This window comes from Macaca fascicularis, chromosome X, assembly GCF_037993035.2.
Source record: "Macaca fascicularis isolate 582-1 chromosome X, T2T-MFA8v1.1".
Lineage (NCBI taxonomy): Eukaryota > Metazoa > Chordata > Mammalia > Primates > Cercopithecidae > Macaca > Macaca fascicularis.
This window is the reverse complement of record NC_088395.1, coordinates 69,847,096-69,868,649: the sequence shown is the minus strand read 5'-3', so window position 1 is coordinate 69,868,649 and position 21,554 is coordinate 69,847,096. Positions and strand designations below refer to the sequence as shown.

The 21,554-nt window shown below is 40.6% G+C and overlaps 1 protein-coding gene across 3 annotated transcripts in view; it reads left to right on the top strand.

Annotated features, from left to right (window-relative positions):
- Positions 1 to 21,341, top strand: part of SPIN4 (spindlin family member 4) — a 287,004-nt gene extending 265,663 nt beyond the window's left edge. For all 3 annotated transcript variants that reach the window (XR_012429753.1, XR_012429761.1, XM_074028833.1), the window contains one exon: positions 21,230 to 21,341. The gene's annotated coding sequence lies outside the window, so the exon portion shown is untranslated. The remainder of the gene's footprint in view (positions 1 to 21,229) is intronic.
- Positions 21,342 to 21,554: the final 213 nt, after the last annotated feature.

Below are 21,554 nucleotides of genomic sequence, written 5' to 3'. Positions count from 1 at the left end.
ACTAATGATTTGGCTCTCTGTCTAATTTTGTTGCATAGGAATGTTTGTAATTTTTGCACATTTTTTGTGTATCCTGAGACTTGGCTGAAGTGTATTTGGGATTCTCTGAATATACAATAATGTCATCTGCAAACAGGGAGAATTTGACTTCCTCATTATCCTTTATTTCTTTCTCTTGCCTGATTGCTCTTGCCAGAACTTCCAATACTATGTTGAATAGGAGTGGCGAGAGAGGCCCTCCTTGTCTTGTGCCGGTTTTCACAGGGAATGCTTCCAGCTTTGGTCATTCAGTATGATATTGGCTATGGGTTTGTCATAAATAGCTCTTATTATTTTGAGATACGTTCCAGCAATACCTAGTTTATTGAGAGTTTTTAGCATGAAGGGGTGTTGAATTTTATCAAAGTTTTTTTTTTAAATTATACTTTAAGTTCTAGGGTACATTTGTACAACGTGCACGTTCATTACATATGTATACATGTGCCGTGTTGTGTGCTGCAACCATTGACTCATCATTTACATTACGTATATTTCCTAATGCTATCCCTCCCCCCTCCTCACAATAGGCCCCAGTGTGTGATGTTCCCCTTCCTGTGTCCAAGTGATCTCATTGTTCAATTCCCACCTATGAGTGAGAACATGCAGTGTTTGGTTTTCTGTTCTTGCGATAGTTTGCTGAGAATGATGGTTTCCAGCTGCATCCATGTCCCTACAAAGGACATGAACTCATCATGGCTGCATAGTATTCCATGGTGTATATGTGCCACATTTTCTTAATCCAGGCTGTCACTGATGGACATTTGGGTTGATTCCAAGTCTTTGCTATTGTGAATAGTGCTGCAATAAACATACGTGTGCATGTGTCTTTATAGCAGCATGACTTATAATCCTTTGGGTATGTCCCCAGTAATGGGATGGCTGGGTCAAATAGTATTTCCAGTTCTAGATCCTTGAGGAATCACCACACTGTCTTCCACAATGGTAGAACTAGTTTACAGTCCCACCAACAGTGTAAAAGTGTTCCTGTTTCTCCACATCCTCTCCAGCAACTGTTGTTTCCTGATTTTTTAATGACTGCCATTCTAACTGGTGTGAGATGGTATCTCATTGCGGTTTTGATTTGCATTTCTCTGATGGCGCGTGATGATGAACCTTTTTTCATGTGTCTGTTGGCTGTATGAATGTCTTCTTTTGAGAACTGTCTGTTCATATCCTTTGCCCACTTTTTGATGGGGTTGTTTGTTTTTCTCTTGCAAATTTGATTGAGTTCTTTGTAGGTTCTGGATATTAGCTCTTTGTCAGATGAGTGGATTGCAAAAATTTTCTCCCATTCTGTAGGTTGCCTGTTCACTCTGATGGTAGTTTCCTTTGCTGTGCAGAAGCTCTTTAGTTTAATTAGAACCCATTTGTCAATTTTGGCTTTTGTTGCCATTGCTTTTGGTGTTTTTGACATGAAGTACTTGCCCATGGCTATGCCCTGAATGGTATTACCTAGGTTTTCTTCTAGGGCTTTTATGGTTTTAGGTCCAAGATTTAAGTCTCTAATCCATCTTGAATTCATTTTCATATAAGGAGTTAGGAAAGAATCAAGTTTCAGCTTTCTACTTATGGCTAGCCAGTTTTCCCAGCACCATTTATTAAATAGGGAATCCTTTCCCCATTTCTTGTTTTTGTCAGGTTTGTCAAAGATCAGATGGCTGTAGATGTGTGGTATTATTTCTGAGGGCTCTGTTCTGTTCCATTGGTCTATATCTCTGTTTTGGTACCAGTACCATGCTGTTTTGGTTACTGTAGCCTTGTAGTATAGTTTGAAGTCAGGTAGCATGATGCCTCCAGCTTTGTTCTTTGGCTTAGGATTGTGTTGGCAATGCGGGCTCTTTTTTGGTTCCATATGAACTTTAAAGCAGTTTTTTCCAATTCTGTGAGGAAAGTCATTGGTAGCTTAATGGGGATGGCATTGAATCTATAAATTACCTTGGGCAGTATGGCCATTTTCACGATATTGATTCTTCCTATCCATGAACATGGTATGTTCTTCCATTTGTTTATGTCCTCTTTTATTTCACTGAGCAGTGGTTTGTGAATGGGAGTTCATTCTTGATTTGGCTCTCTGTTTGTCTGTTACCAGTGTCTAAGAATGCTTGTGATTTTTGCACATTGATTTTGTATCCTGAGACTCTGCTGTAGTTGCTTGTCAGCTTAGCAAGATTTTGAGCTGAGACGTTGGGTTTTTCTAAATATACAATCATGTCATCTACGAACAGGGACAGTTTCACTTCTTTTCCTAACTGAACACCCTTTATTTCTTTCTCTTGCCTGATTGCTGTAGCCAGAGCTTCCAACGCTATGTTGAATAGGAGTGGTGAGAGAGGGCATCCCTGTCTTGTGCCAGTTTTCAAAGGGAATGCTTCCAATTTTTTCCCATTCAGTATGATATTGGTTGTGGGTTTGTCATAAATATCTCTTATTATTTTGAGATATGTTCCATCGATACCGAATTTATTGAGAGTTTAGCATGAAGGGCTGTTGAATTTTGTCAAAGGCCTTTTCTGCATCTATTGAGATAATCATGTGGTTTTTGTCTTTGGTTCTGTTTATGTGCTGGATTAGGTTCATTGATTTGCTTATATTGAACCAGCCTTGCATCCCAGGGATGAAACCCACTTTATCATGGTGAATAAGCTTTTTGATGTGCTGCTGGATTCGGTTTGCCAGTATTTTATTGAGGATTTTTGCATCGATGTTCATCAGGGATATTGGTCTAACATTCTCTTTTTTTGTTGTGTCTCTGCCAGGCTTTGGTATCAGGATGATGTTGGCCTCATAAAATGAGTTAGGGAGGATTTCCTCTTTTTCTGTCAATTGGAATAGTTTCAGAAGGAATGGTACCAGCTCCTCCTTATACCTCTGGTAGAATTCGGCTGTGAATCCGTCAGGTCCTGGACTTTTTTTGTTTGGTAGGCTATTAATTATTGCCTCAATTTCAGAGCCTGCTATTGGTCTATTCAGGGATTCAACTTCTTCCTGGTTTAGTCTTGAGAGAGTGTAAGTGTCTAGGAAATTATCCATTTCTTCTAGGTTTTCTGGTTTATTTGCATAGAGGTGTTTATAGTATTCTCTGATGGTAGTTTGTATTTCTGTGGGGTCGGTGGTGATATCCCCTTTATCATTTTTTATTGCATCTATTTGATTCTTCTCTCTTTTCTTCTTTATTAGTGTTGTTAATGGTCTATCAATTTTGTTGATCTTTTCAAAAAACTAGCTCATGGATTCATTGATTTTTTTTGAAGGGTTTTTTGTGTCTCTATCTCCTTCAGTTCTGCTCTGATCTTAGTTATTTCTTGCCTTCTGCTAGCTTTTGAATGTGTTTGCTCTTGCTTCTCTAGTTCTGTTAATTGTGATGTTAGGATGTCAATTTTAGATCTTTCCTGCTTTCTCTATGGGCATTTAGTGCTGTAAATTTCCCTCTACACACTGCTTTAAATGTGTCCCAGAGATTCTGGTATGTTGTATCTTTGTTCTCATTGGTTTCAAAGAAAATATTTATTTCTGCCTTCATTTCGTTATGTACCCAGTAGTCATTCAGGAGCAGGTTATTCAGTTTCCATGTAATTGAGCGGTTTTGATTGAGTTTCTTAGTCCTGAGTTCTAGTTTGATTGCACTGTGGTCTGAGAAACAGTTTGTTATAATTTCTGTTCTTGTACATTTGCTGAGGAGTGCTTTACTTTCAACTATGTTGTCAATTTTGGAGTAAGTGCGATGTCATGCTGAGAAGAATGTATATTCTGTTGATTTGGGGTGGAGAGTTCTGTACATGTCTATTAGCTCCACTTGGTGCAGAGTTGAGTTCAATCCCTGGATATCCTTGTTAACTTTCTGTCTCATGATCTGTCTAATGTTCACAGTGGGGATCAAATGTTTTTTCTGTATCTATTGAGAGAATCTTGTGTTTTTTTGTCATTGGTTCTGTTTATGTGACGGATTATGTTTATTGATTTGCATATGTTGAACCAGCCTTGCATCTCATGAATGCAACCCGCTTGATCATGGTGGATAAGTTTTTTGATGTGCTGCTGGAATCGTTTTGCCAGTATTTCATTGAGGATTTTCATGTTGATATTCATCAGAAATATTGGCCTGAAATTGTCTTTTTTTTTGCTGTGTCCCTGCCAGGTTTCAGTATCAGGATGATTCTAGCCTCATAAAATTAGTTAAGGTGTAGTCCCTCTTTTTCTATTCGTCGAAATAGTTTCAGAAGTAAAGGTACCAGCTCCTCTTTGTACCTCTGGTAGAATTTGGCTGTGAATCCGTCTGCTCCTGCGTTTTGTTGTTGTTGTTGTTTTTGGTAGGCTATTAATTACTGCCTCAATTTCAGAAATTGTTATTGTTCTATTTAGGGATGCGACTTCTTCCTGATTTGTTCTTGGGAGGGTGTATGTGTACAGGAATTTCTTCTAGATTTTCTAGTTTATTTTCATAGAGGTGTTTATAATATTCTCTGATGGCAGTTTGTATTTCTGTGGATCAATGATGATATCCCCTTTATTATTTTTTCATTGTATCTATTTGATTCTTCTCTCTTTTCTTCTTTATTAGTCTGGCTAGTAGTCTATCTTTTTCTGTTAGTCTTTTCAAAACAGCAGCTCTTGGATTCACTGATTTTTTGAAGGGGTTTTTCGTATCTCTATCTCTTTCAGTTCCAGTTTGATCTTAGTTATTTCTTGTTTTCTGCTAGCTTTTGAATTTGTTTGCTCTTGCTTCTCTAGCCCTTTTTAGTTGTGATGTTATGGTGTTGATTTTATATCTTTCCCAGTTTCACCTGTGGGCACTTAGTGCTATAAATTTCCCTCTAAACACTGCTTAACTGTGTCCCAGAGATTGTGGTATGTTGTGTCTTGTTCTCATTGGTTTCAGAAACTTATTTATTTCTGCTTTAATTTTGTATTTTACCCAGTAATCATTAAGGATCAGGTTGTTCAGTTTCCATGTAGTTGCGTGGTTTTGTGTGAGTTTCTTAATCCTGAGTTCTAATTTTATTGTACTGTGGTCTGAGAGACTGTTTGTTATGATTTCTGTTCTTTTGCATTTAGTGAGGAGTGTTTTAGTTCCAATTGTGTGGTCAATTTTAGAATAAGTGTGATATGTTTCTGAGAAGAATGTATATTCTGTTGATTTGGGGCGTAGAATTCTGTAGATGTCTATTAGGTCTGCTTGGTCTGGACCTGAGCTTAAGTCCTGAATAACCTTGTTAACTTTTTGTCTCTTTGATCTGTCTAATGTCGACAGTGGGGCATTAAAGCCTCCCACTATTATTGTGTGGGAGTGTAAGTCTCCGAGTTTATAGTATTCTCTGATGATTGTATTTCTGCGGGGTCAGTGATGATATCCCCTTTATTCATTTTTTATTGTGTCTATTTGATTCTTCTCTCCTTTTTTCTTTATTAGTCTGGCTATTGATACTTGTATATGAATAAAGTTCTCATGCTGTGTTTTTCAGCTCCATCAGGTCATTTATGTTCTTCTTTAAACTGGCTATTTTAGTTATTCTAGTTAGCAATTCCTCTAACCTTTTTTCAAGGTTGCTTTATGAATCTGGGTGCTCCTGTATTGGGTGCACATATATTTAGGATAGTTTGCTGTTCTTGTTGCATTGATCCCTTTACCATTATGTGTTGCCATTCTTTTTCTTTTCTTTTCTTTTCTTTTCTTTTCTTTTTTTTTTTTTTTTTGGGATGGAGTCTCGCTCAGTCGCCCAGGCTGGAGTGCAGTGGCGCGATCTCGGCTCACTGCAAGTTCCGCCTCCCGGGTTCATGCCATTCTCCTGCCTCAGCCTCCCAAGTAGCTGGGACTACAGTCGCCTGCCGCCATGCCCGGCTACCTTTTCCATTTTTAGTAGAGATGGGGTTTCACCGTGTTAGCCAGGATGGTCTCGATCTCCTGACCTCGTGGTCCACGTGCCTCGGCCTCCCAAAGTGCTGAGATTATAGGCGTGAGCCACCGTGCCTGGCCGCCATTCTTTTTCTTTTTGATTTTTATTGCTTTAAATTCTGTTTTGTCAGAGACTATCATTGCAACCCCTGCTTTGTTTTTGCTTTCCATTTTCTTGGGAAATATTCCTCCATTCCTTGATTTTGAGCCTATCTGTGTCTTTGCACTTGAGATGGGTCTACTGAATACAGCACACCAATGGGTCTTGACACTTTATCCAATTTGCCAGCCTGTGTCTTTTAATTGGGGCATTTAGCCTGTTTACATTTAAAGTTAATATTGCTATGTGTGAATTTGATCCTGTCATTATGATGCTAGCTGGTAATTTTGCCCATTAGTTTTTGCAATTTCTTCATAGTGTTGATGGTCTTTAAAATTTGTTATGTGTTTGCAGTGGCTAGTACTTGTTTATCCTTCCATATCTAGTGCTTCCTTTGGGAGCTCTTGGAAGGCATGCCTGGTGATGACAAAAATCTCTCAGCATTTGCTTGTCTGTAAAGGATTTTATTTCTTTTTCGCTCATGAAGCTTAGTTAGGCTGGATATGTAATTCTGGGTTGAATATTATTTTCTTGAAGAATGTTGAATGTTGGCCCCCACTCTTTTCTGGCTTGTAGAGTTTCTGCAGAGAGATCCGCTGTTAGTCTGATGGGCTTCTCTTTGTTGGTAATCTGACCTTTCTCTTTGGCTGCCCTTAACATTTTTTCCTTCGTTTCAACCTTGGTGAATCTGACAATTATGTGTCTTGGAGTTACTCTTCTCATGGTGTATCTTTGTGGTGTTCTCTGTATTTCCTGAATTTGAATCTTGGCCTGTCTTGCTAGTTTGGGGAAGTTCTCTTGGATAATATTCTGAAGAGTGTTTTCCAATTAGGTTCCATTCTCCCCATCACTTTCATGTACACATAGGTTTGGTCTTTTCACATAGTCCCATATTTCTTTGGAGGCTCTGTTCGTTCCTTTTCATTCTTTTTCTCTAATCTTGTCTTCTTGCTTTATTGTATTAAGCTGATCTTCAATCTCTGATGTCCTTTCTTCCACTTGATTGATTTGACTATTGATACCTGTGTATGAACGAAGTTCTCATGCTGTGTTTTTCAGCTCCATCAGGTCATTTATGTTCTTCTTTATACTGGTTATTCTAGTTAGCAATTCTTCTAACCTTTTTTCAAGGTTCTTAGCTTCCTTGCATTGGGTTAGAACATGCTCCTTTAGCTTGCAGGAGTTTGTTATTACCCACCTTCTGAAGCCTAAATTCTGTCAATTTGTCAAACTCATTCTCTGTTCAGTTTTGTTGTCTTGCTGGCAAGGAATTGTGATCCTTTGGAGGAGAAGAGGCATTCTGGTGTTTGGAATTTTCAGCCTTTTTTTCACTGTTTTTTCCTCATCTTTGTGGATTTATCTACCAGTGATCTTTGATTTTGATGACCTTCGGTTGGGTTTCTTTTTGTGTGTGTGTGTGTACATGCTCTTTCTTGATGCTGTTGCTATTCCTTTCTGTTTGTTAGTTTTTATTCTAACAGTCAGGCCCCTCTTCTGCATGTCTGATAGAGTATTCTGGGGGTCCGCTCCAGACCCTGTGTGCCTGGGTATCACCAGTGGAGGCTGCATAACAGCAAAGATTGCTGCCTGTTCCTTCCTTTCGAAGCTTCCTCCCAGAGGGGCACCTGCCAAATGCCAGTTGGAGCTCTCCTGTATGAGATGTCTGTCAACCCCTGTTGTGAGGTGTCTCCCAGTCAGGAGGCATAGGGGTCAGGGACCCACTTGAGGAGGCAGTGTGTCCCTTAGCAGAGCTAGAGTGCTGTGCAGGGAGATCTTCTGCTCTCTTCAGAGCCAGCAGGCAGGAACGTTTATGTCTGCTGAAGCTGAGCCCACAGCCGCCCCTTCCCCCAGGTGCTCTGTCCCAGGAAGATGGGAGTTTTGTCTAGAAGCCCCTGACTGTGACTCTTGCCTTTTTTTCAGAGATGCCCTTCCCAGAGAGGGGGAATCTAGAGAGGCAGTCTGGCCACAGTGGCTTTGCTGAGCTGTGGTGGGTTCTGCCCCGGTCAAACTTCCTGGAGTCTTTGTTTACAGTGTGAGGGAAAAACCACCTACTAAAGCCTCAGTAATGGTGGACGACCCTCCCTCCACCACGTTCTAGCTTCCCAGGTTGACTTCAGACTGCTGTGCTGGCAGCAAGAATTTCAAACCAGTGGGTCTTAGCTTGCTGGGCTTCATGGGGGTTTGGATCCACTGAGCTAGACCACTTGGTTCCCTGTCTTCAGTCCCCATTCCAGGGGAGTGAATGGTCTTGTCTCCCTGGCGTTCCAGGCACCACTTGGATATGAAAAAGAACTCTTGCAGCTAGCTTGGTATCTGCCCAAACAGCTGCCCAATTTTGTGCTTGAAACCCAGGGCCCTGGTGGTGTAGGCATCCGAGGGAATCTCCTGGTCTTCGAGTTGCGAAGACTGTGGGAAAAGTGTTGTAACTGGACTGGAATGCACCATTCCTCAGGGCACGGTGCCTCATGACTTCCCTTGGCCAGGGGAGGGAGTTCCCCTACCCCTTGCACTTCCTGGGTGAGGCATTGTACCACCCTGTCTTGGCCTGCCCTCCGTGGGCTGCACCCACTATCTAACCAGTCCCAATGAGATGAGCCGGTTTCCTCAGTTGGAAATGCAGAAATCACCTGCCTTCTGTATTGATCTGGCTGAGACCTGCAGACTGGAGATGTTCTTATTCGGCCATCTTGCCGGCCACCTTGGTAACTGCATCTTTATAGACTTTGATTCTTTTCTTTACCTTTTCTGTAATCTTTCTTTCCTAGTACTTCCTTATTTTGTGGCATGACAGAGGCTTTAGGACCGTCTTGTAATTTCCTTGCCCTAACCCTAGAATCAACAATTTTGTCAAGTGGTCCTGGGTCATTTTATTATAAAGTGGTATCTAGAAGCCCAGATCTGGTTTTTAGATGTGCCTGTTTCTACTGGGTGTTCTTACTTTTTGCTCTCCAACAGGAGAGAGCTATGGAATATATGCATGAATTCTTTTTTTATTTTATTTTTGTTTTTGAGACAGAGTCTCACTCTGTTGCCCAGGCTGGAGTGCAGTGGCATGATATTGGCTCACTGCAACCTCTACCTCCTGTGTTCAAGAAATTCTCCTACCTCAGCCTCCCAAGTAGCTGGAACTGCAGGCGCACACCACCATGCCTGGCTAATTTTTTGTATTTTAGCAGAGATGGGGTTTCACTGTGTTGCCCAGGCTGGTCTTGAACTCCTGAACTCAGGCAATCCACCTGTCTCGGCCTCCCAAAGTACTGGGATTATAGGCATGAGCCACCATGCCCATCCATACACACTTGCATTCTAATCCATGTGTACATCTATATTAGTGTCCTATTGTTGCTGTATCAGCACAAACTTTGTGCCTTAAATCAATGAAAAGTTGTTTTCTTACATGTTTGGAGGTCAGAAATCCAAAATAGTGTGAGTTCCTTTTGGAGACGCTGTGAAAGCATCCATTTCCTTCCCTTTTCCAGTAACTAGAACCTGCACACATTTCTGAGCTTATAGTATGCCCTGCATCTCTCTGATCTTTGCTTCTCTCTCATCACATTGCCTCCTGGCATTATGACCCACATGCCGTTATAAGGGCCCTTGAGATTACATTGGACTCAAGTGGTTAATCCAGGATGATTTCTCCATCGCAACATCCTTAATCACATTCTTTTTAGCCATCTAAGGTAACCTTTTCACAAGGTCCTTGGATTGGGACATGGACATCTTTTTGAGAAAGGAGCTTTATTGAGTGTTCAACAACACTCATCTTTATATTTAGTTTTGTGTCTATTTCTGTATACTAAAATAGTCATGAGTTCAAACTAATGTTTCCAACTACAATTCAACACTGCAAGGGAGAAATTAGTCAGTTCTCATGCTGTGTATTAGTCAGTTCTCATGCTGCTATAAAGACAAATTCGATACTGGGTAATTAATAAAGGAAAGAGGTTTAATTGACTCACAGTTCCACAGGGCTGAGGCGGCCTCAGGAGACTTACAATCATGATGGAAGGGGAAGCAAAGATGTCCTTCTTCACATGGTGGCAAGAAGGAGAAGAATGCCTGCCCAGTAAAAGGGGATGCCCATTATAAAACCATCAGATCTCATGAGAACTAACTCATTTTCATGAGAACGAGATTGGGGAAATTGCCTCCATGATTCAATTAACTCCACCTGGTCCCTCCCATGACATGTGGGGATTGTGGCAACTACAATTCAAAATGAGATTTGGGTGGGGGCACAGCCAAATCATGTCAATGTGTAATTTCTTTTTCTGACATTAAGAAATCTGGTTATCATTAACTATAACGTATTTACTTGTATATTTGTATGTATGTTAAGTTGTTTCAAAATTGGTAAAACTTACACCTCTGAAAGATAAATTTAACCAACCAGAGAGTACAGCATTTGTGTATAGTTCTTTTATCTTCAGCTTTACAGTATCTGTAAAACATGCCTTTAAAAAGTCTTTAGGCCAGCTTCCTTATTCTCCCTTAAATGTGGTAAACTTATACATTTGTAATACATTTAGATTCACTTATTATAGTCTGTGTGTCATTCAAAGTCCTACAATATCCTGATTGCTTTTGTTTATTTTTAACTTACAGTTTTTGCTTTCTGCTGTGTTCAGTCCTAGGGGTTTTGATAAATAGATTTATATATCTTCTACCACAATATGATATAGTAGAGTTTCATCATCCTACAAATTCTCCTTGACATTTGTCTCCTTGACATTCAGACGCCCTCCCCCAATCCTTGTCTACCAATGGTCTCTTTCCTTTTTCACTATAGTTTTGTCTTTTTCAGAATGTCGTTTGAATGGAATCATACAGTGTTTAGCCTTTTTATCTAGCTTCATAGCAAATGCATTTAAGATTCATCACATGTTGTATGAGTCAATCTAAATATTAGCTCATCATACAGATATAGTACATTTTGCTTATCTATTCATCTGTTGAAGGACATCTGGAATTTGTCAAGTTTTTGGCAATTATGAATAAAACTACTATAATCATTCGTGTACAGGTTTTTGTGTGAATGTATGCTTTCAAATCACTTGGATAATGACCTAAAATGAGACTGCTGGCTCATATGGTAAATGTATTTCTGAATTTATTAGTTACTGCCAAACTGTATGGTATTGTCTTTTATCATTTATTTCTCCATTTTTTTAAAAATTTATTTATTATTATTATACTTTAAGTTCTAGGGTACATGTGCATAACGTGCAGGTTTGTTACATATGTATACTTGTGCCATGTTGGTGTGCTGCACCCATCAACTCATCAGCACCCATCAACTAGTCAGCACCCATCAACTCGTCATTTACATCAGGTATAACTCCCAGTGCAATCCCTCCCCCCTCCCCCCTCCCCATGATAGGCCCCGGTGTGTGATGTTCCCCTTCCCGAGTCCAAGTGATCTCATTGTTCAGTTCCCACCTATGAGTGAGAACATGCGGTGTTTGGTTTTCTGTTCTTGTGATAGTTTGCTAAGAATGATGGTTTCCAGGTGCATCCATGTCACTACAAAGGACACAAACTCATCCTTTTTTATGGCTGCATAGTATTCCATGGTGTATATGTGCCACATTTTCTTAATCCAATCTGTCACTGATGGACATTTGGGTTGATTCCAAGTCTTTGCTATTGTGAATAGTGCCGCAATAAACATACGTGTGCATGTGTCTTTATAGCAGCATAATTTATAATCCTTTGGGTATATACCCAGTAATGGGATGGCTGGGTCATATGGTACATCTAGTTCTAGATCCTTGAGGAATCGCCATACTGTTTTCCATAATGGTTGAACTAGTTTACAATCCCACCAACAGTGTAAAAGTGTTCCTATTTCTCCACATCCTCTCCAGCAACTGTTGTTTCGTGACTTTTTAATGATCGCCATTCTAACTGGTGTGAGATGGTATCTCATTGTGGTTTTGATTTGCATTTCTCTGATGGCCAGTGATGATGAGCATTTTTTCATGTGTCTGTTGGCTGTATGAATGTCTTCTTTTGAGAAATGTCTGTTCATATCCTTTGCCCACTTTTTGATGGGGTTGTTTGTTTTTTTCTTGTAAATGTGTTTGAGTTCTTTTTAGGTTCTGGATATTAGCCCTTTGTCAGATGAGTAGATTGCAAAAATTTTCTCCCATTCTGTAGGTTGCCTGTTCACTCTGATGGTAGTTTCTTTTGCTGTCCAGAAGCTCTGTAGTTTAATTAGATCCCATATGTCAATTTTGGCTTTTGCTGCCATTGCTTTTGGTGTTTTAGACATGAAGTCTTTTCCCATGCCTATGTCCTGAATGGTACTACCTAGGTTTTCCTCTAGGATTTTTATGGTATTAGGTCTAACATTTAAGTCTCTAATCCATCTTGAATTAATTTTCGTATAAGGAGTAAGGAAAGGAACCAGTTTCAGCTTTCTACTTATGGCTAGCCAATTTTCCCAGCACCATTTATTAAATAGGGAATCCTTTCCCCATTTCTTGTTTCTCTCAGGTTTGTCATAGATCAGATGGCTGTAGATGTGTGGTATTATTTCTGAGGACTCTGTTCTGTTCCATTGGTCTATATCTCTGTTTTGGTACCAGTACCATGCTGTTTTGGTTACTGTAGCCTTGTAGTATAGTTTGAAGTCAGGTAGCGTGATGCCTCCAGCTTTGTTCTTTTGACTTAGGATTGTGTTGGCAATGCGGACGCTTTTTTGGTTCCATATGAACATTAAAGCGGTTTTTTCCAATTCTGTGAAGAAACTCATTGGTAGCTTGATGGGGATGGCATTGAATCTATAAATTACCTTGGGCAGTATGGCCATTTTCACGATATTGATTCTTCCTATCCATGAGCATGGTATGTTCTTCCATTTGTTTGTGTCCTCTTTGATTTCACTGAGCAGTGGTTTGTAGTTCTCCTTGAAGAGGTCCTTTACATCCCTTGTAAGTTGGATTCCTAGGTATTTTATTCTCTTTGAAGCAATTGTGAATGGAACTTCATTCCTGATTTGGCTCTCTGTTTGTCTGTTACTGGTGTATAAGAATGCTTGTGATTTTTCCACATTAATTTTGTATCCTGAGACTTGGCTGAAGTTGCTTATCAGCTTAAGGAGATTTTGGGCTGAGACAATGGGGTTTTCTAAATATACAATCATGTCATCTGCAAACAGGGACAATTTGACTTCTTCTTTTCCTAACTGAATACCCTTGATTTCTTTCTCTTGCCTAATTGCCCTAGCCAGAACTTCCAACACTATGTTGAATAAGAGTGGTGAGAGAGGGCATCCCTGTCTTGTGGCAGTTTTCAAAGGGAATTTTTCCAGTTTTTGCCCGTTCACTATGATATTGGCTGTGGGTTTGTCATATAGCTCTTATTATTTTGAGGTACGTACCATCAATACCGAATTTATTGAGCGTTTTTAGCATGAAGGGCTGTTGAATTTTGTCAAAAGCCTTTTCTGCATCTATTGAGATAATCATGTGGTTCTTGTCTTTGGTTCTGTTTATATGCTGGATTATGTTTATTGATTTGCAAATGTTGAACCAGCCTTGCATCCCAGGGATGAAGCCCACTTGATCATGGTGGATAAGCTTTTTGATGTGTTGCTGAATCCGGTTTGCCAGTATTTTATTGAGGATTTTTGCATCGATGTTCATCAGGGATATTGGTCTAACATTCTCTTTTTTTGTTGTGTCTCTGCCAGGCTTTGGTATCAGGATGATGTTGGCCTCATAAAATGAGTTAGGGAGGATTCCCTCTTTTTCTATTGATTGGAATAGTTTCAGAAGGAATGGTACCAACTCCTCCTTGTACCTCTGGTAGAATTCAGCTGTGAATCCATCTGGTCCTGGACTTTTTTTGGTTGGTAGGCTATTAATTATTGCCTAAATTTCAGAGCCTGCTATTGGTCTATTCAGGGATTCAACTTCTTCCTGGTTTAGTCTTGGAAGAGTGTAAGTGTCCAGGAAATTATCCATTTCTTCTAGATTTTCCAGTTTATTTACGTAGAGGTGTTTATAGTATTCTCTGATGGTAGTTTGTATTTCTGTGGGGTCGGTGGTGATATCCCCTTTATCATTTTTAATTGTGTCGATTTGATTCTTCTCTCTTTTCTTCCTTATTAGTCTTGCTAGTGGTCTGTCAATTTTGTTGATCTTTTCAAAAAACCAACTTCTGGATTCATTGATTTTTTGGAGGGTTTTTTGTGTCTCTATCTCCTTCAGTTCTGCTCTGATCTTAGTTATTTCTTGCCTTCTGCTAGCTTTCGAATGTGTTTGCTCTTGCTTCTCTAGTTCTTTTAATTGTGATGTTAGAGTCTCAATTTTAGATCTTTCCTGCTTTCTCTTGTGGGCATTTAGTGCTATAAATTTCCCTCTACACACTGCTTTAAATGTGTCCCAGAGATTCTGGTATGTTGTATCTTTGTTCTCATTGGTTTCAAAGAACATCTTTATTTCTGCCTTCATTTCGTTATGTACCCAGTAGTCATTCAGGAGCAGGTTGTTCAGTTTCCATGTAGTTGAGCGGTTTGGATTGAGTTTCTTAGTCCTGAGTTCTAGTTTGATTGCACTGTGGTCTGAGAGACAGTTTGTTATAATTTCTGTTCTTGTACATTTGCTGAGGAGTGCTTTACTTCCAATTATGTGGTCAATTTTGGAGTAAGTACGATGTGGTGCTGAGAAGAATGTATATTCTGTTGATTTGGGGTGGAGAGTTCTATAGATGTCTATTAGGTCTGCTTGCTGCAGAGATGAGTTCAATTCCTGGATATCCTTGTTAACTTTCTGTCTCGTTGATCTGTCTAATGTTGACAGTGGAGTGTTGAAGTCTCCCATTATTATTGTATGGGAGTCTAAGTCTCTTTGTAAGTCTCTAAGGACTTGCTTTATGAATCTGGGTGCTCCTGTATTGGGTGCATATATATTTAGGATAGTTAGCTCTTCCTGTTGAATTGATCCCTTTACCATTCTGGAATGGCCTTCTTTGTCTCTTTGGATCTTTGATGGTTTAAAGTCTGTTTTATCAGAGACTAGTATTGCAACCCCTGCTTTTTTTTGTTCTCCATTTGCTTGGTAAATCTTCCTCCATCCCTTTATTTTGAGCCTATGTATGTCTCTGCGTGTGAGATGGGTCTCCTGAATACAGCAGACTGATGGGTCTTGACTCTTTATCCAGTTTGCCAGTCTATGTCTTTTATTTAGAGCATTTAGTCCATTTACATTTAAGGTTAAGATTGTTATGTGTGAACTTGATCCTGCCATTATGATATTAACTGGTTATTTTGCTCATTAGTTGATTCAGTTTCTGCCTAGCCTCGATGGTCTTTACATTTTGGCATGTTTTTGCAATGGCTGGTACCGGTTGTTTCTTTCCATGTTGAGTGCTTCCTTCAGGGTCTCTTGTAAGGCAGGCCTAGTGGTGACAAAATCTCTAAGCATTTGCTTATCTGTAAAGGATTTTATTTCTCCTTCACTTATGAAACTTAGTTTGGCTGGATATGAAATTCTGGGTTTAAAATTCTTTTCTTTAAGAATGTTGAATATTGGCCCCCACTCTCTTCTGGCTTGTAGAGATTCTGAGGAGAGATCTGCTGTTAGTCTGATGGGCTTCCATTTGTGGGTAACCCGACCTTTCTCTCTAGCTGCCCTTAAGATTTTTTCCTTCATTTCAACTTTGGTGAATCTGGCAATTATGTGTCTTGGAGTTGCTCTTCTCGAGGAGTATCTTTGTGGCGTTCTCTGTATTTCCTGGATTTGAATGTTGGCCTGCCCTACTAGGTTGGGGAAGTTCTCCTGGATGATATCCTGAAGAATGTTTTCCAACTTGGTTCCATCTTCCTCCTCACTTTCAGGCACCCCAATCAGACGTAGATTTGGTCTTTTTACATAATCCCATACTTCTTGCAGGCTTTGTTCATTTCTTTTTCTTCTTTTTTCTTTTGGTTTCTCTTCTCGCTTCATTTCATTCATTTGATCCTCAATCGCTGATACTCTTTCTTCCAGTTGATCGAGTCGGTTACTGAAGCTTGTGCATTTTTCACGTATTTCTCGTGTCATGGTTTTCATCTCTTTCATTTCGTTTGGGGCCTTCTCTGCATTAATTACTCTAGCCATCAATTCTTCCACTTTTTTTTCAAGATTTTTAGTTTCTTTGCGCTGGGTACGTAATTCCTCCTTTAGCTCTGAGAAGTTTGATGGACTGAAGCCTTCTTCTCTCATCTCGTCAAAGTCATTCTCCGTCCAGCTTTGATCTGTTGCTGGCGATGAGCTGCGCTCCTTTGCCGGGGGAGATGCGCTCTTATTTTTGGAATTTCCAGCTTTTCTGCCCTGCTTTTTCCCCATCTTTGTGGTTTTATCTGCCTCCGGTCTTTAATGATGGTGATGTACTGATGGGGTTTTGGTGTAGGTGTCCTTCCTGTGTGATAGTTTTCCTTCTAACAGTCAGGGCCCTCAGCTGTAGGTCTGTTGGAGATTGCTTGAGGTCCACTCCAGACCCTGTTTGCCTGGGTATCAGCAGCAGAGGCTGCAGAAGATAGAATATTTCTGAACAGCGAGTGTACCTGTCTGATTCTTGCTTTGGAAGCTTCCTCTCAGGGGTTTACTCCACCCTGTGAGGTGTGGGGTGTCAGACTGCCCCTAGTGGGGGATGTCTCCCAGTTAGGCTACTCAGGGGTCAGGGACCCACTTGAGCAGGGAGTCTGTCCCTTCTGAGATCTCAACCTCCATGTTGGGAGATCCGCTGCTCTCTTCAAAGCTGTCAGACAGAGTCGTTTGTGTCTGCAGAGGTTTCTGCTGTTTTTTTTATTTTTACTGTGCCCTGTCCCCAGAGGTGGAGTGTACAGAGACAGGTAGGTTTCCTTGAGCTGCTGTGAGCTCCACCCAGTTCGAGCTTCCCAGCAGCTTTGTTTACCTACTTAAGCCTCAGCAATGGCGGGCGCCCCTCCCCCAGCCTCGTTGCTGCCTTGCCGCGATATCGCAGACTGCTGTGCTAGCAATGAGGGAGGCTCCGTGGGCGTGGGACCCTCCCGGCCAGGTGTGGAATATGATCTCCTGGTGTGCCTGTTTGCTTAAAGCGCAGTATTGGGGTGGGAGTTACCCGATTTTCCAGGTTTTGTATGTCTCAGTTCCCCTGTCTAGGAAAAGGGATTCCCTTCCCCCTTGCGCTTCCCAGGTGAGGCGATGCCTCACCCTGCTTCAGCTCTCGCTGGTCGGGCTGCAGCAGCTGACCAGCACCGATGGTCCGGCACTCCCCGGTGAGATGAACCCAGTACCTCAGTTGAAAATGCAGAAATCACCGGTCTTCTGTGTCGCTCGCGCTGGGAGTTGGAGACTGGAGCTGTTCCTGTTCGGCCATCTTGCTCCGCCCCCCCTTTTTTTTTTTTTTTTTAGTTTATAGAAACATAAATGATTTTTTGTATGTTGACTTTATTCTGGGACCTTGCTAAATTTACTGGTTATATCTAATAGTTTTTATAGATCTCTTTGAATTTTCTCTGTACACAATCATGTCCTCTGTGAATAACAAGTCATTACTAAGAGAATGCCAGCAACCCTTACTCATCTCTAGAAGAAAAATATTCTTATATTATATTTTTCAAGGTTCTCCAGAGAGACAGAACTAATCGAATATTCATTCTGTCTCTTGTATTATTCATTCCTGAAGAGTCTGGACCATTCATAGTCTTGTCTGGATTGGGTTGTTGTAATTTTCCATTGACCTTATTTATGGGCCATATCATCCATGACATTTGTATGTGTGTGTGTGTGTATACATATATATGTGTATATATATATATATGTACAGACAATATATTGAGAGCGAATTTATTAGGAAAATTGGATCACATGGTTATGGAGACTGAGTCCCATGAAAGGCCATCTGCAAGCGGGAGACCCTGGGGTGCTGGTAGTGTAACTCAGTCCAAGTCTGAAGATCTCAGAACCAAAGAAACTGATGGTGCAATTCTCAGTCCAAGGCCAAAAGCCTGAGATCACAGAGGGGCCCTGGAATAAGTCTTGGAGTCCAAAGGCCAGGGAGCCTGGAAAAGAACAGTATCCCAGATTCAGCAAATAGATTGACATATTCACCTTTTCTCTCTTGTAGTTATCTCTGGCCCACCAACACATTGGATGATGCCTTCCCACATTGATGGTGGATATCCCCCACTTAGTCCTCTCAGACTCACATACTCATCTCTGGAAACACCATCAAAGACAAGCCCAAATATAATATTTTATCAGGTTATTAGGTATTCCTCAGTCCTGTCAAGTTGACATCTAAAATTAACTATCACCAGCCCACTCACTGTCAACTTGGCACCCATATACATCTCCTTAAACCATATTTAATCTGTAAGTAACACTATAACAAGGTAATAATTCCACTTAACATGATACACCTATTTTACACACAAGTAAAATACATTAGCCCTTTTCTCAGAAGAAAAGGTAAAGTTTTTTTGGTGATGTTTATTCTTCTCCTTATATACTATGACTTGAGTACTGTTATGTAAAATTAACAATACTTATATACTGATATAAATTCAGTCAATCTTATATTACATGATAAGAGAAGAGTGAAAACAAAGATATTACATAATATATGTATATATACACACAGACATATTCTTAACAAAATAGGAAATAAATTCGTATAACAATTAGTCTTCATTTTTGTAACTGGTTACATGGCCCTAGCTGGTGTTTGTAACTACTTTCTTATACTATATATTTAGTACCCGCTTTGCCTTCCGGAAGTACCTTAGCTGGTGGTGGTTCTTTATCTAGTGAGGTGACCCAAATCTTTATTCCTGAAGTCTGACCATTAGTAATCTTGCCTAAATTGGGTAGTTGTAATTTTCTATTGACCTTTATTACAGGCCGTAGTAGTACTAAGAGATGCCCTAAGGGATCTTCTGTATTCCAAACATCTCCTTAACTCCATTGTGAAGTGGCGGTACAATTTCCCCTTGGTAGTCTGTATCAATCACCCCAGCACACTGTGTAACTCATTTCTTATCCTATTATCTCAGAAGCATGAGAAGCCCGAAGTGGCTGAGCAGCAGCTTGAATGTGCAGTTCAATTGAATTATTGTTGTGTCTCATAGAGGAAGCATTCTTCTCTTTGGAATTAAGATATCTAGAGCCAGGAGAGCATAAAGTCACAGAAACAGGAAGCAAAAGTTTTGCTAGCAGGTCACTAGGGATAATAAATCATGAGTGATGTCACTCCCATTTTCACCTCTTAATTTCTGGATCCATGAATCCTGGCCATGTGAGGAATAGTAGCATACACTGGGCACTGATTTAGAGCATATAAGGCCTTCTGGAGAACCTTTCCCCAGCCCTGCAAGATACTGTCACTTAGCTGGTGCTGTAATTTTGAATTCAAAAGACTCTTCCACCATTCTATTAAACCGCTTTTTCAGTATGATGAGGAGTATGGAAATACCAGTGAATTCCATGAGCATGACCCCACTGCCATACTCTTTTGGCTATGGAGTGAGTTCCTTTGTCAGAAGCAATGCTGTGTGGAACACCATCATGGTAAATAAGACATCCTATGAGTCCACATATGGTAGTTTTGGCAGAAGAATTGTGTGCAGGGAAAGCAAATCCATATCTACAGTGTCTATTCCTTTAATGACCAAACACTGTCCCTTATATTTATTGAGTAGTCCAATATAATCAGTCTGCCACCAGGTAGCTTGCTGATTATCCCAGGAAATGATCATCTAAGACGTTGATCTCTGCTGCTGTCAGATTGGGGACCCAGCAGTGACCATAGCCAGGCTGGCTTTTGTGACTGGAAGTCCATGTTGCTGAGTCCCTGCATAATCTCTTCCATCACACCATTGCCACTTTGTTCATGAACCCACTGAGCAATGATGGGGTGGCTGAGGAAAGAGGTTGACTAGTATCCACAGAGTAGGTCATTCTATCCACCTGATTATCAAAGTCCTCCTCTGCTGAGGTCATTCTTTAGTGTGCATTCACATGGGACAAAAATATCTTCATATACTTTGCCCACTCAGAGTTTTATTCACATACCTCTTTTCCAAATTCTTTGTCACCAATTTTTCAATCATGTTCTTTCCAAGTCTTTGACCATTTGGCCAAATCATTGGCTACAGCCCGTGAATTAGTATATAACCACACATTTGGCATTTCTACTTTCAAGCTAAGTGCACATTCAGGTGCACTGCCTAAATTACTGCTCACTGAGAAGATTTCCCTTTACCATTGCCATTGCAGGTTGTCGCAGAAAGTGACTATGCTGCTACAGCTCTCCACTTTTGGGTGGTGCCTACATATCATGCAGAACCATCTGTAAACCAGGTCCTAGTCCTTTCTTTCTGTGTCAGTTGATTATAGGGTACTTCCCATGAGGCCATCAGTGCAGGCTGAGAGAGAGGTGGTGTAGCAGGAGAAGGAACCATGGGTTTTTGGCGCTAGTTCTTCATATAACTTGTGTCTTCAGGATCTTCTTGGGCCTCATCACATATATACGACTTCCATTTGATGATGGAGTACTGCTGTGCCTACCCAACTCTATGATTTTGTGGGTAAAGTAACACGCAGTTCAGGATGGGAAACTCGGGTCACATGGCAACTTGGTGGTCCATAGCCAAGCATTCAGTTTCTACTAAGGCCAAGTAACAGGCCAAAAGCTATCTCTCAAAAGATTAGTATTTATCTGCAGATAATGACAGGGTCTTGCTCAAAAATCTCAGGGGGCTTTACTCTGATACACCTGTAAAGGCTTGCCAAAGACTCCAAACAGCATTTATATCTGCCATTGACACCTCAAGTACCATTGGATTCGTTGAATCTTAAAGCCCAAGAGGCAGAACAGCTTGCACAGCAGCCTGGACCTGTTGCAGAGCACTACGTTCTAAGTCCCAGTCAAAACTAGCAGCTTTTCAGGTGTCTCAGTAGATGGGACAGAGTAATACACTCACATAAGGAATATGTTTTGTCCAAAATCTAAATAGGCCCACTAGATGTTGTGCCTCTTTCTTGGTTGTAGGAGGGACCAGATGTAACAATGTATCCTTCTCTTTAAAAAGGATGTTACCACACCATTGGACCCTTAGAAATTTCACTAAGGTAGAAGCCCCCTGAATTTTAGTTAGATTTATTTTCCATTCACATGCAAATGGTTTAGCAATAAATTCAGAGTGGCTTCTACTTCATGTTCACTAGGTCCGGTCAGCAAAATGTCATCAATATAACACAGCAGTGTGATATATTGTCAGGGGAAAAAGGAAATCAAGATATCTACAAACTAAACTGTGACACAGGGCTGGAGATAAGGTAAGACAATGAAGGCGTATTGCTGGCCTTGACGGCTGAAAGTAAATTACTTCTGGTGGGTCTTATGGGCAGGGATCAATAAAAAGGTTTTTGCCAGATCACTAGCTACATACCAAGTACCAGAAAAATGTGTTAATTTGCTCAAGAAATGAAACCACATCTGGTACAGCAGCTGCAATTGGAGTCACCCCACTTGGTTAAGCTTACAGTAACA